This window comes from Phyllostomus discolor, chromosome 5, assembly GCF_004126475.2.
Source record: "Phyllostomus discolor isolate MPI-MPIP mPhyDis1 chromosome 5, mPhyDis1.pri.v3, whole genome shotgun sequence".
In the NCBI taxonomy this organism is placed as follows: Eukaryota; Metazoa; Chordata; class Mammalia; order Chiroptera; family Phyllostomidae; genus Phyllostomus; species Phyllostomus discolor.
The window spans coordinates 65,814,430-65,831,152 of record NC_040907.2 but is presented as its reverse complement, the minus strand read 5'-3'; the positions used below and the strand labels follow the sequence as shown (position 1 = coordinate 65,831,152).

The window sequence follows — 16,723 nt, the reverse complement described above, 5'->3', positions numbered from 1 at the left end:
ACCACATGCCTCTCCCTTCCTCCTAAACCCCAAGGGCCCTTCTTTTGCCTGTGTAACTGGTTCCGTGAGTCCATTTTTTCTACCGCTCACTTCATCTACCTTTGTGACTTCTAAATAAACTTTCTTTTGCAGTTTTCTTGTTATCTTGGCTCTGAATTTTCTTAGAACTCAAGCACCAAGGCTGTTGAACCGAGGTCCAGTCTGACTCCACCTAACACCTGGTACCGTTTTCACCACAACAGTTATGTTCCCAAAGGAATGTAATTGAGAATAAAATTTGTAAGACTTCTCTATCATAGAGAATATATAGATAGATATAGATACAGATACAGATATATACACACACACAAGTGTATATATATATTTTAGGTAATTCTAGATGGAAACAGGGTAGAAAATCATCACTTTAAACAGTGAGGGTTGGGGAGTTGGGGGACATAATTTACGTGAATTTCCAGCAATTCCTGTCAGTAACCAAAAATTACATTAGTACACAGATCAGGTGAGGGCAACACTGGAAAAACAAGACTCTCTGACCAAGTATTAAAACCAATCAAGGTCACGAGATTAAAAGCTATAAGGTAGTAAGGTCCACAGAGCAGCTACTTCTAAGGTCAAAGATCAAAGCTCTATCTTTTGGATAACAAGGCGAGACGTCAGGGTTGCTTTTTGGGATACTGGTTATTGGTATAAATGTTCAAGTGGAATGCTCCTGAACCTGACCTCAGGAAAACTTAAATTCTGAAAGAGGGCTTTAGAAAAGGGGTCAGTGCTTTGGGCTGGATCTCCAAAGGACTATACCTGAGGAGTAATCAGGTGAACCAGAAATAAAGCAGCGCTTGTACAGACTGCAGCAGCCTGGCTTTAAGTCATCTCCACGGCCTAGAAAAACTCAAGTCTCCAAAGTGAAGATTATGACTGCTACTACCTCCAGGTGCTTGACCAGGGCAAGCACAGGAAAACCCTCCCTGGAGGAATTTAACAGTGTCCAAGGCTTCAAATTATCTCTACAAATAATTTTTTAAATACAAAGCCCAACATACAAAGGAAACAAGACTACCTAACAAGAACCAACAACAGGAGGGTGAAAAAAAAAGCACCAAAAACAGCCTACCAGGACTCCAGACATTGAAATTGTCTGCCATTGATTATAAAAACAATATGCTTAAGTTCAAGAATTTTTTTGAAAGACTTGAATTACTTGGCAGAAAACTAGAAAACTCTAAAAAGCAACTAAGCACATTTTTAAAAGAACTAGAAATTCTACAATTAAAAAAAAGAATAACCTTAAGATTTCAAGGGATGCATTAAATAGCAAACTAGATACATCATAAGAAACTATGCAGAAAGAAGCAGAGACAGATCACGGAAATTACAAGAGGTACATAGAAAACAAAGATCTTCTAATATAAATCTAAGAGGAGTTCAGAGGAGTAAAAAGAGAATATGAGGCAGAGGCAGTATTTGAAGAGACGATGGCTATGTATTTCCCAAAAGCATTAAGACATCAGCCCACAAAATCCAGTAGTCCAATAAATAGAAAATAAAATAAAGACCTACATTTAGGGAAAAATTACAGGCATATCTCATTTAATTGCACTTCACTTTAGTGTACTTCACAGATGTTGTGATTTTTACAAGTTGAAGGCAAGACCCTCCATCAAAAAAATTACGACCACCTTTTATGTGCTGGTCTGGAACGGGTCCACAGTATCTCCCAAGCATGACTGACTGTATAGGGCTTTGCCAGATAAAAAAATGTATACAGAAGCAGTGTAAGTGGAAATGTAAGACCCAATAAAAATAGACAGTACTGGGGCTTCTATGGAATGAAAAATCAGGCTGGGTATATGAATGGAAAAAAAAAAAAAGGAAGACAGAAAAGTAAGGGAAAGGAAGCGGAAGGAGGTAGAGAAATATGTATCATTTCCAGAAGCGGAAAAAATCTGAAGTCCCATCATCTCAGTTCAAGATAACTATTTAGAAAAGATCAAAGAATTAAAAAAGTGAAATTATACTAAACCCCAAAAAGAACACAACATATGATATAAGGATCCATGGTCCATCTCTCTCCACCCCCAAACAAAGTATTTTTAATAAAAAGCTGAAAACAAGCATAATTCATCTTCAAAGAAAACATTTTAAAAGCTCATCTATAAATTTGCTATTTAGATCTTGAAACACATTTTACCAAAGAAATGAAATTATTTATGCTAGATAGATTAGATTCCCAGTCAACTCTATAAAAACATATTAATATTTCACCTGAGAATTATAGGTTACAAATGACAATGACAAAGAACTAATTTTTTCCTAAGGGAAAATGTTTGAGAGTTTCAGTGTGAAGAAATCTTTCTCTCAGTAGCTCAGTTACCAAGAGTCTCTCTTCTCCTTCTCCTCATCTCACATTAGAAACATCCTATGGACTAGATCAGGAAATGAGGTAGGATATGTAGGACTTAGGGAGTGTTTGCCCTCCTTTTGGAATAAGAGAAAGCTAAGTGATTAGAGGAGAGAAGTTTGTAGTTACGAAGAGGAGTGGAATGATGAGCTCATGGGGTAAATAAGGAGCAAAAGGAGAAAAAAATAAGTTATGTCATTTTTACAAAAAGAAGTGAGAAACAGATATTCCTACTTAACTTATGTGTCATGAAATCATATATTTGGAACACCTTACTCACACTGAACTGGTACAAAAAAGAATTTGAGTGAAAGTATCTTTTTTTTTTAAATATCTTTATTACACTCCTTCAGCAAAAAATCCAGTTTTCTACACTACTCAGCTGAATGGTGCTAATGATTTCATATTCATGTCTCTATGCAAACAAGAAAGAATTAGTTTACAACATTTATTCTAACAGGGTTCAAGTTAAATTTTCAAATATATGATCTGACATCTCAAGTTTTAAAATCTAGCAACATGAAGTTTTGGGTTTTTAAAAAAAGCAAACTAAAGACTTCTAAGCAGTCCATATAGGAGAAAAATAAAAGAGGTTAGAGGAACCATTCATATTCCAAAGACTTGGAGAAACAGGTAATCCCAAGACGACCAAAACCACAATCACACAAACACCCATTACATTTTTTAATGATATTTTTTTAAATTTATTTATTTCTAGAGAGAGAAAGGAAGGGAGAAATAAAGTGAGAGAAGTATCAACGTGTGGTTGCCTCTCACGTGGCCCCCACTGGGGACCTGGTCCGCAACCCAGGCATGTGCCCTGACTGGGAATCAAACTGGTGACACTTTTGTTCACAGCCCACACTCAATCCACTGAGCTATGCCAGCCAGGGCCACATTTTTGTCAGGATTTCAGAACTCTGCTACTAAGTACTTGTATGTGCTTTGAATATCATGCAAAGCCTGTATGTGAATAAAAAAATCGCATAGCAAAAGGAATACAGTGAAATGGTCACATATTACTGAACTAGTTAATATGCCACTTAAGGAATTAAAGATACTAAAACTCATGCAAGGACTAAAGAACTATAATTATATTAATAGATTCCTCATAGCTTTAAAAAAGTCAAGAGAATCGATTAGATAAATTCTTTTAGAGCAGTTAATATGCTCTAAAAAAATAAGCCGGTGGGGGCCGGTGGGGGCGGGAAATAAAAAGCCAATATAATGTACTATAATTTTCCCTCCAAAAGGAAAATAGAGGCCCTGTTCAAATAACTCGCTATACATTAGAGATCTAACCCTAAATATCTAAAGAATAAAATACATTCTTTTTTTAAATAACCCAGATTATGAAATTTATACCATAGGTTGAAATGTAAAATGAAAAGCAGTTCTAATAGTATTCTTTAAAAAAATAAGTAAATAAGAAGTAGTATTTAAAATATGATTACAAGTGTTATTTAACAACAAATTTAATTTAAGAAGTTCATGATAAACATATATTTCCCATCAGGTTTCTCATCCAACTATGAAACAATATTAGTACGAGTATTCCCTCACACTCGTTACTATACATACATCCCAATGACAAAATCTAGGCAGAAGCCTGTGGGATCAGCCCGAGACAGAAGGAAGTAAAATTTGAGAAATGAAATCTAAAACCAAACAGGCAAATGACGGCACAGAGCATACCCAAAAATCCCTTCTGGAATTGATAGATACTATATAGAGACTATGTTTTTTATCACTTATTCATATCATATCCTTGTCTAAACTATGCCTTTCCTGAGGAGGATAAAAATAGTCCTATATGCCTCATTTTAATATTATTTTTGATACCTAAAAATATGAGGACTGCATCTAAGTAGTTAAAGCATTCCAAGGGTCATTTTTCCTGGTGTTAGGATTTTAATCACTGGCTAGAGATCATAATCATCTAAGGAGTTAAAAAAATCTGCCCAACACCCCTCCAACCCTACCCCCAAACCAATTATGAGACTCCTCAAGTGGAGCCCACTCACTGGTAGTTTTTGAAAATCTCCCCAAGTTATTCTACAATGCAGCAAAGCTTTAAAAACCACTGGTCCATCCAAAATATTGTTAGAACTCCAAGGATTAAAAGCTAAAATATGCTCAATGATGCCCTAATGTCACAGCCAGAAGAGGGCAGCAAGGAACTATACTGGAAAGCCACATGTGAAAAAAATAATGTGCTAAGGAGCTGTGCTCAGGGGAAGACCCTGCGGAGATTCAAGTGTTCTGGGAGAAGTGCCATGCCTCAAGTGGGAATTAATGAATGGTAAGAAGCCAAGTAGAGATAAGCCAGCAAACAGACTGAGTTGAAGGAAAAAGAGAGCCAGAAAATGTCAAAGAAGTACCTGGTCCAAAAAAGGAAGAAAAAAAAAAGAAAGAAAGAAAGAAAAAAAAACAATAAATGAAAAGCCTAAGATCAGAGTCACTATCAAGACTGTAATTGCCCAAAATAAGAAAGCAGAAGGCAGAACAGTTTTTTGAAGACTCCATCTTCTACCCACAACAACAATCCTGAATGAACTAGAAACATAGTGTGAAATCTTGAGAGGTGGTTTTGGAATTGACAAGAATAAAATTACTTTAGCATAAAATAGCCTTAAAAAAATCTTGAACAGCATAAGATAAAGAGCTAATAGAAGATGTCACAGTGATCTACAATGATGAATATTAAAACCGAAACTACAGAATTTACTACCTTCAGCAATGGGTTTATGACTTCATATTCCTCTTCTAGAAAATGCTTAGGCAAAAAAACCTAGATATTCCAATTCAGGCACTTTTCTACAACTATTTATAAACTACATGTATGTTGGCAAAATGATAAAAAAAAATCATATCTCTTATTTTACAGACTAATCTTTTCATTGGCCATTAGGAAACTCAAAACTTTTAAGGGCCTTTGTGTATCAATATTATACTTAACTATCCATCGTCCTTGTGCTCACTTTGCAGTCATCCTGATTTCCTTGGTCGTATTCCATCACTGAAAAATGCATAAAATCCTTTGTGAAATGCTGCTGAAATTAAGGAAATCAATTAAAATATGACCCAGACTCATCTACACTTTGCTATCAGATCATGCTGTTCAAAGAGGGTCTAGCGTGGTTCACCAGCACAAACCCATCATGACTACTAAAAAGACAGCTCTAAGCACATGGGAGTTTCTGTCATTCTTTATATATGAAGGCAATATAGCTATTACTGCTAATATCTCTACCCCTAACCACAGAATAATAAAAACAGTAAGAACTCAGTATTTATGCCTTTAACACTTAGATGGGCACTGAACCAACTATGACTTGTTCATTACTTTTTTTCTAAATTATAAAGAAAGAATTTGTCTAGAGTCTTGAAAGATATTTTGGCTTCAAAATTTAATTAACACAATTTTTCTGACTTTTTGACAGAAAAAGAAATATAGAAAGATACCCAAAATTTCTCAAGACTTTTCTGTCTTATGCTAAAAATTTGGTCTCTATCCTTTAGCTTACTCAAAAATAAGCATAGCAAAGCCACCTTCTTCTATAGCACCGCCTTTTTCTAGGGATTGGGGAGTAGAAGGGAATCACACCTTGTTAGAGAAGAAATCAGTCATCAGTGACTTCCACTTGCAATCCACTTGTAATCACAAGTGCCTAGCTGACCACAGCATCCAGGTGAGCTTAATATTCTAACCAATTATATCCTAACTCTATGTCAAGGCTGTTTAAAATGTGCACTGCTAGTTGACTGCTTTTGTAATAACACAATAAATTCCACATGCTGAATTATGTTTAAATTTCTTGGAAGAATCATTTTTAATTCATTTTTATATCTTTCAGTATTTAGCACAATGCTAAATAATAATAATAATAAATGCTGATAATACATATGGTCCCAATGAGATCTTTTTTCCTTCTCTTTTCACTGTGATCTTACATACATAATAGTTAATATAGTACACAATAGTTAATACAGTACATACATCCTACATACATAAGTTAATATAGTACACAAAATTAAGTGTACAGAATGTTTATGGCAGAATTATTAATAATTCTCCCAAGCTGGAAACCCAGATACCCATCTACAGATAAATGAACAAATTGTAGTATATATGAAGTCTGTCCAAAAGGTATCCAGCCACAAAATAGGAAAAGTAGAGACATCTATTGAAGATACAAGACACAAGAAATACAAAAAACACCGTACACAGAACAATGATGTCTCGGTCCCCTTCAAATTAGGCACCTTGGACCTCACAACAGTTCTCCCAATTGCCATCAGCTGCCCCATCATATTTCCCTGAATTTTATCAATGGTCTGAAATCTCTTCCCTTTCAAAGGTGATTTTAGTTTCGGGAAAAGCCAGAAGTAGCAGGGCACCAAATTTGGGCTGTAGGGGGGTTGAGTCACCTGGGCAATTTGATGTTTCACCAAGAAACTCTGTATGAGATTTGATGCACAAGCAGGCACGCTGTCGTGATGAAGCTGCCAATCACCAGTTGCCCATAGCTGCAGTCTTCTGAATCACCTGAAGTTTCCGTGGAGGAATATTCAAGCTTAACGCAAAATGTGATGCAGATTTGTTGCTCTACTTGCTCAGTCATTTTGAATGCAACAACCACACAGTACACATGCTCACTCAACAGTGTCAACTGCCCCACGACTAGTACAATGAAGTTGTCTTTGTTCATGCATGTGCATTCCTTGGCTGCCAGGTTACATCGATGTGGCACCAAACATGCAAACCATTCTCATTACAACAATGGTTGGACTTTTCCCAGACAGACCCCATACATATAATGGCACATTATTCAGCTCTAAAATGAAACAAAATACTAATACATGCCACAACCTGGATGAATCTCAGAAATGTTATGCCAAGTGAAAGAAGACAGAAAAGATGGCATACTGCACGATTCCTTTTATATGGTATATTCAGAATGGGCAAATCCATAGAGACAAAAATCAGATTTAAGGCTGTAAGATGACTGTGAGGAAGAGAAGAATGAGAAGTGATCACCCAATGGATATGGAGTGATGAAAAAAAGTGACACTGGAGGGAACTGTTGGTTGTACAACATTATAAATACATATACACAACTGAATTGTATGGTGTACTATGTGAAGTTCACTTCAATAACAATGTATTTCAAGAAAAACTATATGCACAACTTAAAGTTACAAATATCTACACAACTATCCACAAAAATGGGAAATAGAACTATTCCAGTACCCCAGAAACCTCAAGTGTTCTTCTTTGATCCTCCCTTTCCAGAGACAGAAATTATCCTGATTTTTAGTAATCATTTCTTACACTCAACTTTCTATTTGTAAGACCTGTTTACATTGTTGAGTCTACTCATAGTGTTTTACTGCTTGTATAGTTGAGGGAGATTTTTTTAAATTTTTTTAAATCTGATTTTTTTAAAACAGATTTATGCATTTAAGTTTTCTCCATGTCTTTTATGGTTTGATAGCTTATTTTCTCTTGATTGGTAATACTCCACCGTATATACGTACCAGTTTGTTTATTCACTCACCAATTGGAAAACATCTTTACTCTGAAGTTTTGGCAATTATGTGCTACGAGCATTCATGTGCAGATTTTTGTGTGGACACAAAATGTCAACTCTTTGGGGTACATACCAGAGTGTGACAGCTACATCACATGGTAAGAGTCAATTTAATTTTGTAAGAAACTGACAAAGTGTCTTTCAAAATGGCTATTCCACTTGGCATTTCCACAGGTAATGAACGCGAGTTCCACATTCTTGCCAGCATTTGGTGTTGTCAGTGTTTTCAATTTTCACCATTCTATTAAGTGCAGAGAGGTATGCCATTGTTGTTTTAATCTGCAATTCCCTAATGACATACGATGCATCTTTTCATATGCTTATATACCACCCATTTATCTTCTCTAGTGAGATGTCTCTTCAGATATTTTGCTCATTTTTAATTAGAGTATTCATCGTCCTACTTTTGAGTGTTAAGGGTTCTTTGTATTTTGTATTGCAGTTCTTTAACATGTTTTCTTCAAAATTTTCTCTGTGTCTTTTCAGTCTGTTAAGTGTCTTTTGCAGAGCATTACTTTTCGTTTTAATGAAGTCCAAATTATCAATTTTTTGTCTCATAGACTGTGCTTTTGGTGCTATGTCTAAAAAGTCAGTGGTTCAATATGGTTATCTAGATTTTCTCCTATATCTTCTAGCTGTTTCATAGTTTTATGTTTAACATTACCACTTTGAGATAATTTTTGTGAAAGATTGAAGATCTATATGTAGATTCTTTTTTTTTTTTCATGAGAACATGCTATAGCACCAGCACCATGTGTTGAAGAGACCATCCTTTCCCCATTGAACTGCTTTGGCTCCTCGGGTCAAAGATCAGTTGACTGTATTTCCATGGGAATATTTCTGGGCTCTCCATTTTGTTTCACTGATCTACATGTTTTCCCATCAATACTACAGTCTTGATTACTGTAGTTTTATACTATAGTCAAGTCCTGAAGTCCAGTAGTATTAGTCCTCCGACTTTTGTTGTTCTCCTTTGATACTAAGTTGACTGTTTTGGGTTTTTCTATCTCTCCATGTATATTTAGAATCAATTTGCTAACAATAACCACAAAATAACTTTCTGTGATTTAGATTGGAATTACACTGAATATATAGATAAAATTGAAAAGAAATGGCATCTAAATCATATTGAGTCTTCTTCCACCCATGAACACTATTTCTGTTTACTTATCTTTTTTATTTTTTTCATCAGAATTTTGTCATTCTCCTCATTGTGTCTTTTATACTCTTCGTTAGATTTATGTTAAGTATTTTAAAATTGTTGGTGCTAACGGAAATGCTGTTCACACACTTTGACTTCACATTCCAGCTATTAGATTTATACTTGCTTTGTTTTTGTGCTGAAAGCACAGTGGTACTGTCCTTTTAATATCAAATTTCAGTAGTTCATTGCCACCTGACAAGGAAATAATGGACTTTTGTGCATTAACTTTGTATCCAACAACCTCACTGTAATCACTTACTAGTTTCAGAAGCTTTTTTGTTGATTCTTTGGGAGTTTCTACATAAACCATCATGTAATTTAACAACAAAGTTTAATGTATTCCTTTCCAATCTATGTAGTTTTTATTTCTTTTCTTTTTTTTTTTTTTTTTTTTGGTCCTATTTCATTTCACTTCCAGGATGACGTAGAACAGGAATAGCCAGAGGGGAAATCATTCTTCTTTTTGGATCTCAACTGGAAAGCATCTACTTTCTCACCAATAAGTATGTTTGCTGTAGGGTTTTTTTTGTTTTTTATGTACTTTATCAAGTTGAGGAAGTTTCCCTTGTTTCCTGAGTTTTCATCATATATGGGGCTAAATTTTGTCAAATTCTATTTCTGCATCTATTAATATCATATAATTTTCTCATTTTTGCCTATTAATAACAGGTTACACTTTTTTAAAGGCTGAGCCAGCCCTGCCCACCTGGAATAAATTGCACTTTGTCATGGTACATAATTTATTTTATATATTTTACTCAATTTGCAAATACTGAGGATTTTTGCAAGTATATTCCTAAGAGATATTAGTCTGTAGTTTCCCATTGTCATGTTGTCTTTACTTTGATATTATGGTAATGCTGGCCTCATAGCATGAGTAAGGAAGTATAACCTCTGCTTCTGTTTTCTAGAAAAGATTATTGATATTAGGTATATTTTTTCCTTAAATGTTTAATAAAATCAAGAGCATTTTTAAAAATTAAACATTTTCAAGTAGAAATGTAGAGGCGATAGTGGTTGCATATTTTTAAACCCCTAATATCCTCCAGTCATTGGTTCTAATACTTTAAAAATAGTATCTTCATGCCTGGGCTGGTGTAGCTCTGTGGATTGAGCACGGGCCTGCGAACCAGAGGGTCACTGGTTCAATCCCTAGTCAGGGCACATGCCTGGGTTATGAGCCAGGTCCCCAGTAGGGAGCACATGAGAGGCAACCACACGTTGATGTTTCTGTCCCTCTCTTTCTCCTCCCTGTCCTCTCTCTAAAAATAAATGAATAAAAACTTTTAAGGATAAAAAAATAGTATCTTTGTAATCTTTTCAATAAACTTATGAATTATTAACTCTCTTTTTAGTCATTTACTACATTTTTTTTAAAGAGAGCTCAAAGTACCTTGCTCATGGTCACAGAGCTAGTATATGTAGATGGTCTTGTCTTAACCCAAGTATATTTAATTCAACATCTGTCCTATTTCCTCTATATTGTGTTACTAATACAAGAAAATATTGGGAGTTAAAGCAAAAAAAAAAAAACAAGTAAAGGGAATGAAAGAACAGACACCTTGGCAATTCGGCTGTAGGAGCATAATGGGAGGTAATATGTCACTACACTGTTAATTCTATACATTTTGAAATGACTAACTGAGCGGTTAAGAGTAAGATTGCCCAGGTTTACATCTTAATTCCATCACTTCTTAAAAGCATGATTATGGGCCTCTGTAAAATGGGAGGATTACTTACCCTTCAAATGTTTTTGTAAGAATTATCAAATTAAATAGCCTAGTCTATGTAAAAAACTTAAGTAAAACTCAGCTATTTTATTTATTTTTTTAAAGACTTTGTTTAGTTTTTTTAGAGAGAGGAAAAGGGAGGGAGAAAGAGAGGGAAGGAAACATCAGTGTGTGGTTGTCTCTCACACATCTCCAACTGGGGACCTGGCCTGCAACCCAGGCATGTGCTCTGACTGGGAATCGAACCAGTAACCCTTTGGTTCGTAGGCCAGCACTCAATCCACTGAGCCAGACCAGCCAGGGCAAACTCAGCTATTTTAAAATAATTTGCCATTGCTTTTTAAGATGACAAAATTTATTTAAAAACTTAAGACTCTACATGTTCAGAAATTTGCTCATTACCTAAAAATTCACTTGGTACATACTGAGAATTTAGGGTCCACAACTCTCTTGCTAATTTAGGTTAATATATATATCCCTCTTCTTACCATAAGGAACAAAATGTGGCAGATCTTTTCACATTACCATCTGTAATTTCAAATGACAAAACTGTAAATTATTTCAATGTTAAATACAATGCATTTTTAATGTCCAAAGATTCAGTAATGAGGAGAAAAGTTCTATTTTACAGTTTCTGAATACATTCCCAAATTCCTTAAATTCGACTAGCAAAGATCTGTATGTAATTAACAAGAAAATGTTACTCAAAATCTAAAGAGAGAAAATCATGTAGCAGTATGAATCTTTCTAAATGCAGCATAATTTACAACAGAGATGGTACCAAGCACCATAGAGTAAGGTGATATTTTTCCTGGTGGGAAAATCTTCTTAATGGTGCCCTTTAAAGAAGCCAATCATTTCTACCTAAGCTTCAGGTTTTCCTTTTAAAAAACACAACTCCAAAAGCTGAGCAAAAAGGCAGATCACAGAAACTGACTGGAAGTAAAGGCATCACAGGGAGGTAGTATGAAGGGGAAAAAAGTTCCTTTTACCATCGGTTTCTTTTGGCCAGGTTCACTCGCTCAAAACCAGATTTCAATGGGAACGTTACTAATATTTTTTCTACAGCCACATGGTCAAATGAGAATACTTGTTGGCAATGATCTTCCAGTTAAACATATGTATGCCATGCTATGTTTTAAAGAACTTTTAAGGACTTGATTGATCCCTTTTCAGCACTCAATCAGATATAGAGTAGTTCCTTCAAAATACCCTGGCTTTACCTGTAGCTTCCCTACTGGCCTACTTTCCTCTGAATATGGAACAGCCTAGGAGTCAAAAGGGAAAAAAATTTTAAATCCTGAATTTTCAGAAAAGGAAATTTTTGCTTGCATATTTATTCCTTAAGCAAAAGATCCACTCCTAGTAGATAACCCCAAAATAATTGCTGTTCAAGCCCTTTCTTTGCCCAATTTTCATCAATAAACAGATTTAAAGGCATTATATACACATATATTGTTACACATGAACATGTATACAAATGTTTATACATATGTAATTTATAAATGTATGTTATATGTGTATGTATATAGAGAACTTTTATTTGAAGGATATAGAGGTCAATCATTTCTTTATATAATCTAGATATATTTTGGATAAAAATTACTTATTTAGCTCCCCACCCTTAACCTCCCAATTACACCTCAGCTTCCACTTAGGGTACTGTAAGAAAGAGCCTTGTGAAACCCAACATCACTCAATACTCCCTATATGAGGATCCATTCAAGAACTTTTTTTCTGAAACTGCAGTAGGAAAAGTTTTGCTCCCACCAAGGAACCAGTGTGTTTTATTTTTGGCTTTAGACAGAAGAAATCTCTCAAAACCAAATTCCCAGCTCAAATTCATTAAACTACACATTTTACTATAGGCAAATTATAACTCAATAAACAAAATTTCAGCTCAACCTTGTTAAATGATTAAGGACTCTAAGACAGCATAAATGTTCTCACTGTTCCTACCGTCTTGACATTCTACTCTAATTTATGTATTTTACTCTGATCCTAAAACTTTCTTCTTCTTTCATCTGTTTTGTTTTTCACTGAGACACAGAGAAAACCGAAGAATGCCCTGTGACACACATGAAAAGTAAGCAGAACAAAACAGACTGGAGCTTTGACATACACAATCCTCACTAGTAAATTATCATCCGTTTCTTAGAGAACAATAATGAAATTCAAAGTGGTTGCTTATAGTTTACAGGACATTTATAATTAGTTGAACAATATATAATTAAATAATTTGATAAGCCTATAAACAATATATTCATATTGTGAGGGTGACATTATCAAATAAATATAATGTTAAAACCTGAATTCAAAAATCAATATTATCTGCTACAAATATCTGAATCCAGGTGGTCATCAAATGCTGAAAAAGCAGCTACAGGCAATAATACCTAATTGAGTCTCTTCTGTTCCCTACCTGTTGAGATACTTAGAGCATCTGCCAGTGCAAAGTGCTATTAAGAGAACTGATATATGCAAATACTTCTAATATGCATTCTAATTTGCCATAACAGGAAAGAACAAAACTGAATAATCTATTGCAAATAATTTCTGGCTGAAACAAATATTAAAACATATAAACCAAAATGCTTTTACTCATGCTCTTTTCTTGCATGAAATGCCTGTCTTCCTACTAGTTTGTTCAACCATTTACAGCTGCTTATACAAGTTCTACTCAACACCACCTCTTGAAAGGGCTACAGAAACGTGACAAATCCATTCTGTTGCATTCATATAGCAGAAAAAATAAAGGGGCATTTCCTGGAATTGTCTACTAAGCAGACCGAATAAGGAGCCACATCTTTTACTCTGACTTTTTATTCTGAAAATTAAAACTTCAAAAATAGTTGAAAGAAAAGTACAATAAAAACCCTACCATCCTTCATCCAGCTCATTCCATTCCAGTGGGGGCGAAACTGGTTCTTGGAGAGGAGTGAAAAAATCTTAGACATTACAAGAAGATTGAGGTTGATTGAATTGCATTGCTGTTTCTCTCCCTTCCTCTCTTTAAAAGCAATGAAAAAAAAAAAATGCCCTCAGGTGAAAATAAAAAATAAAAAAACTGTTTTAAAAACCCACAATTCTGGTCAACAGGCAAACATAGAGGTCTGATTAAATAAAGTTATTCTGAAGTTTTCATTACTGATAGAAGTATATAGGAATAGAAACGCATGCTTCAAACAGCAAACTTGTAAGTAGTCTCTTCCAAAAACTGATACCTTTTATACTGTAGCATTCTAGTACTAAAAGATATATACTTAAATATTTTTCACCCTCTTTCTTTCTCATCAAATAAATAAAAATATGAAAAGTTGACGAATATAGAAGCTTTCATATATAATAAGCACAACCATTGAAATATATAAAATCAGAACTTCACTCCCTGATACAGTACAATCTGCAAAACTCCCAATGGTTTAAATTTAAAACTTTAGTTTAAAAAAAAGGTCAGCATCAGTATGATGAATTACTCATAATCCTTTATTCTTTCTTTCTTCTGGACCATCACATGGTACAGTGCTCTCCTCTTGGAATGCCCTTTGTGGCCTATCCCATCTTCTCCCAATCCTTTGTACATGTTCACTCTACCAGGAACACTCTTGACCTTTAGCCTACTCTGTCTCCCTCCCTCAAGTGGCACAGGACTGGTGTGGGGATTAAGTAAAAATAAAAATGCCTGGCATGTAACAACTCTGAATAAAGGACACATGACCTCACATATCTGTATACCCAGTCAGCACACAGTATTTGGTCTGGGACAGGCACACGAAGTATTTGTTAAAATTAAAAACAACACAGAGAAAAAAATGTTTTAAGATAAAAAGAGGGAGTGAGATAAAGAAATAGGGTGTATCTTATGGCATAATGGAATCTGAATACTTGAAAAGAAAATTCTATTAACTAGAACACCCTTTGTCAAACTAAGTAAGTTAACTTTCATGTTACTATACTTACTGGGCCATGTATTATACAATACATACATGTATACAATAATATACAAACAATACACATTTTCCTCAGAAAAACAAAATGCACAGAGGTCACACTCCTGACACCATTTGTTTTTTAACATATTTCCTTTAGATTGAGAATAAACAATGACCTAATTTGCTTAAGATAATATACCTATTTGGAGACAATTTTCCATTGGTCTCTCACATTTCTGCAAGCCCTGTGAGCAGATGCACTAATTGCTCTTTGCTCCAGACTTTCTTTTCAAGAGTAGTTGTAAAAACAATAGCCTTGAGAGGCAGAAATAGTACGTATGTTCCTCTGAAGCAAATATGTATGCTCCCCAAACTCGGGGCTCCTCTCCAGTAATTCTTCCTGCTAGGCCACTTCGTGTCACCCTATGGTAGGAGAATCTCAGGAAACGAGTGCAAAAATATTGATAATCCTGTCTTCTTACCATTTACCAACATCCATGCAATAATGGCAGGCTAATTTGTTGGTGTGCAATAAATTCTCAGAATGTGTACATCAAACAGAATAATCACATGGAAAAATCAGGTCTTACAAGTCTAATATTTTTACTTAATAGTTTTTCAGGACATATATGATAATCCAATCAAATGTCTTTTGTGAATGGGAGAAAAGATAACTTCCTGATATCCATCTGTTTCTATACACCTGTTTCTAAAAGGCAAAAATATTTTGCGTGTTTTCTAGCCACAGGGCCTATGCTTACTGATTCAAGAGGCCCTTGACATAAAGGGCTTTTTTGACCAAGTGGTTTTTCCTATGTGTGTTTTGTTGAAAGTCCCAAGACTCTGATATATAAATACCTCTATCTCAGCCAGCTAAGATCACTGCTTTAGGAGTCCAGCCTCATAACCAGCAAGTGATTCCTACTGTTTTGGTGGCAGCCTACAACACCTTTTGATAAACACCAGAGGTAGTGCAATTTGGTAAAAAAAGTTCTGGCCCTACTTGTAGTTCTAACAGCCTAAAATGAGTAAGTAACTGCAGCCACATCATCTATTCTGTGCTTTATTTACCTTACCTGTACAAGAAGACATCATTGGACAATTACTAAGATCCCTTCAGCTCTAAAATCCTTTTTTTTTAAAGAATACCTGACTTTTTTTAAGATTTTATTTATTTATTTTTAGAGAGGGAAGAGAGGGAGATAGAGAGAGAGAAACATCAATGTACGGTTGCTGCTGGGGGTCATGGCCTGCAACCCAGGCACGTGCCCCAGCTGGGAATTGAACCTGCAACACTTTGGTTTGCAGCCCGCGCTCAATCCACTGAGCTACAACAGCCAGGGCACATGCTATCAGTTATTAAAATTGCTGTGGTTCATTGAAAGACAATGACCTCCTATAACAATAGTAAATATACTTCAGTTTGGCATTCCTTCAAGACAATGGGCTAGAAAATAACCAAAACAAACATGAAAGAATGAAATTCTAAACTCAAGGAGTCAAAAGGTAGGTAGCCATATCATTAGTGAAAACAGATGTTTTTTGACTCAGACCCAAACTGTCAAACACTTATGGACTACAAAGTGATGAAGGTCTCCCTGAACATACAGCTTTGAGCATCTGGCCCAGAGGCTTTCTATTTTTTTTTAAAGAGCCTCAGATATTGAGAAGTTATTTTGTTATCCAAAATAGTCTTCTTTTGGGGGCCACTGGTTTAATAACAGATTTACATTTGAAGTTCTGAAACTTGGCACATTAATAATGATGGTTCTCCCCTCAATCCAGTGTAATAGAAATCACCTAGTCTACAACAAGTTGAAGATTATTACAAAATTCTTGTATTAAATCTATAGATCACTGCA

At 35.1% G+C, this 16,723-nt stretch overlaps 1 protein-coding gene and 1 long non-coding RNA gene across 3 annotated transcripts in view; both read right to left on the bottom strand.

Moving 5' to 3' along the window:
- The window catches only part of HS2ST1 (heparan sulfate 2-O-sulfotransferase 1), a 169,215-nt gene that overhangs the window by 122,273 nt on the left and 30,219 nt on the right, over positions 1 to 16,723 (bottom strand). The gene's annotated exons all lie outside the window — the stretch shown is intronic.
- Positions 4,602 to 6,600, bottom strand: LOC118500675. Its single transcript, XR_004903252.1, has 2 exons — positions 6,398 to 6,600; positions 4,602 to 6,350 (listed from the first exon to the last, which is right to left on the bottom strand). It is a non-coding gene; the product is annotated as an uncharacterized LOC118500675 (long non-coding RNA).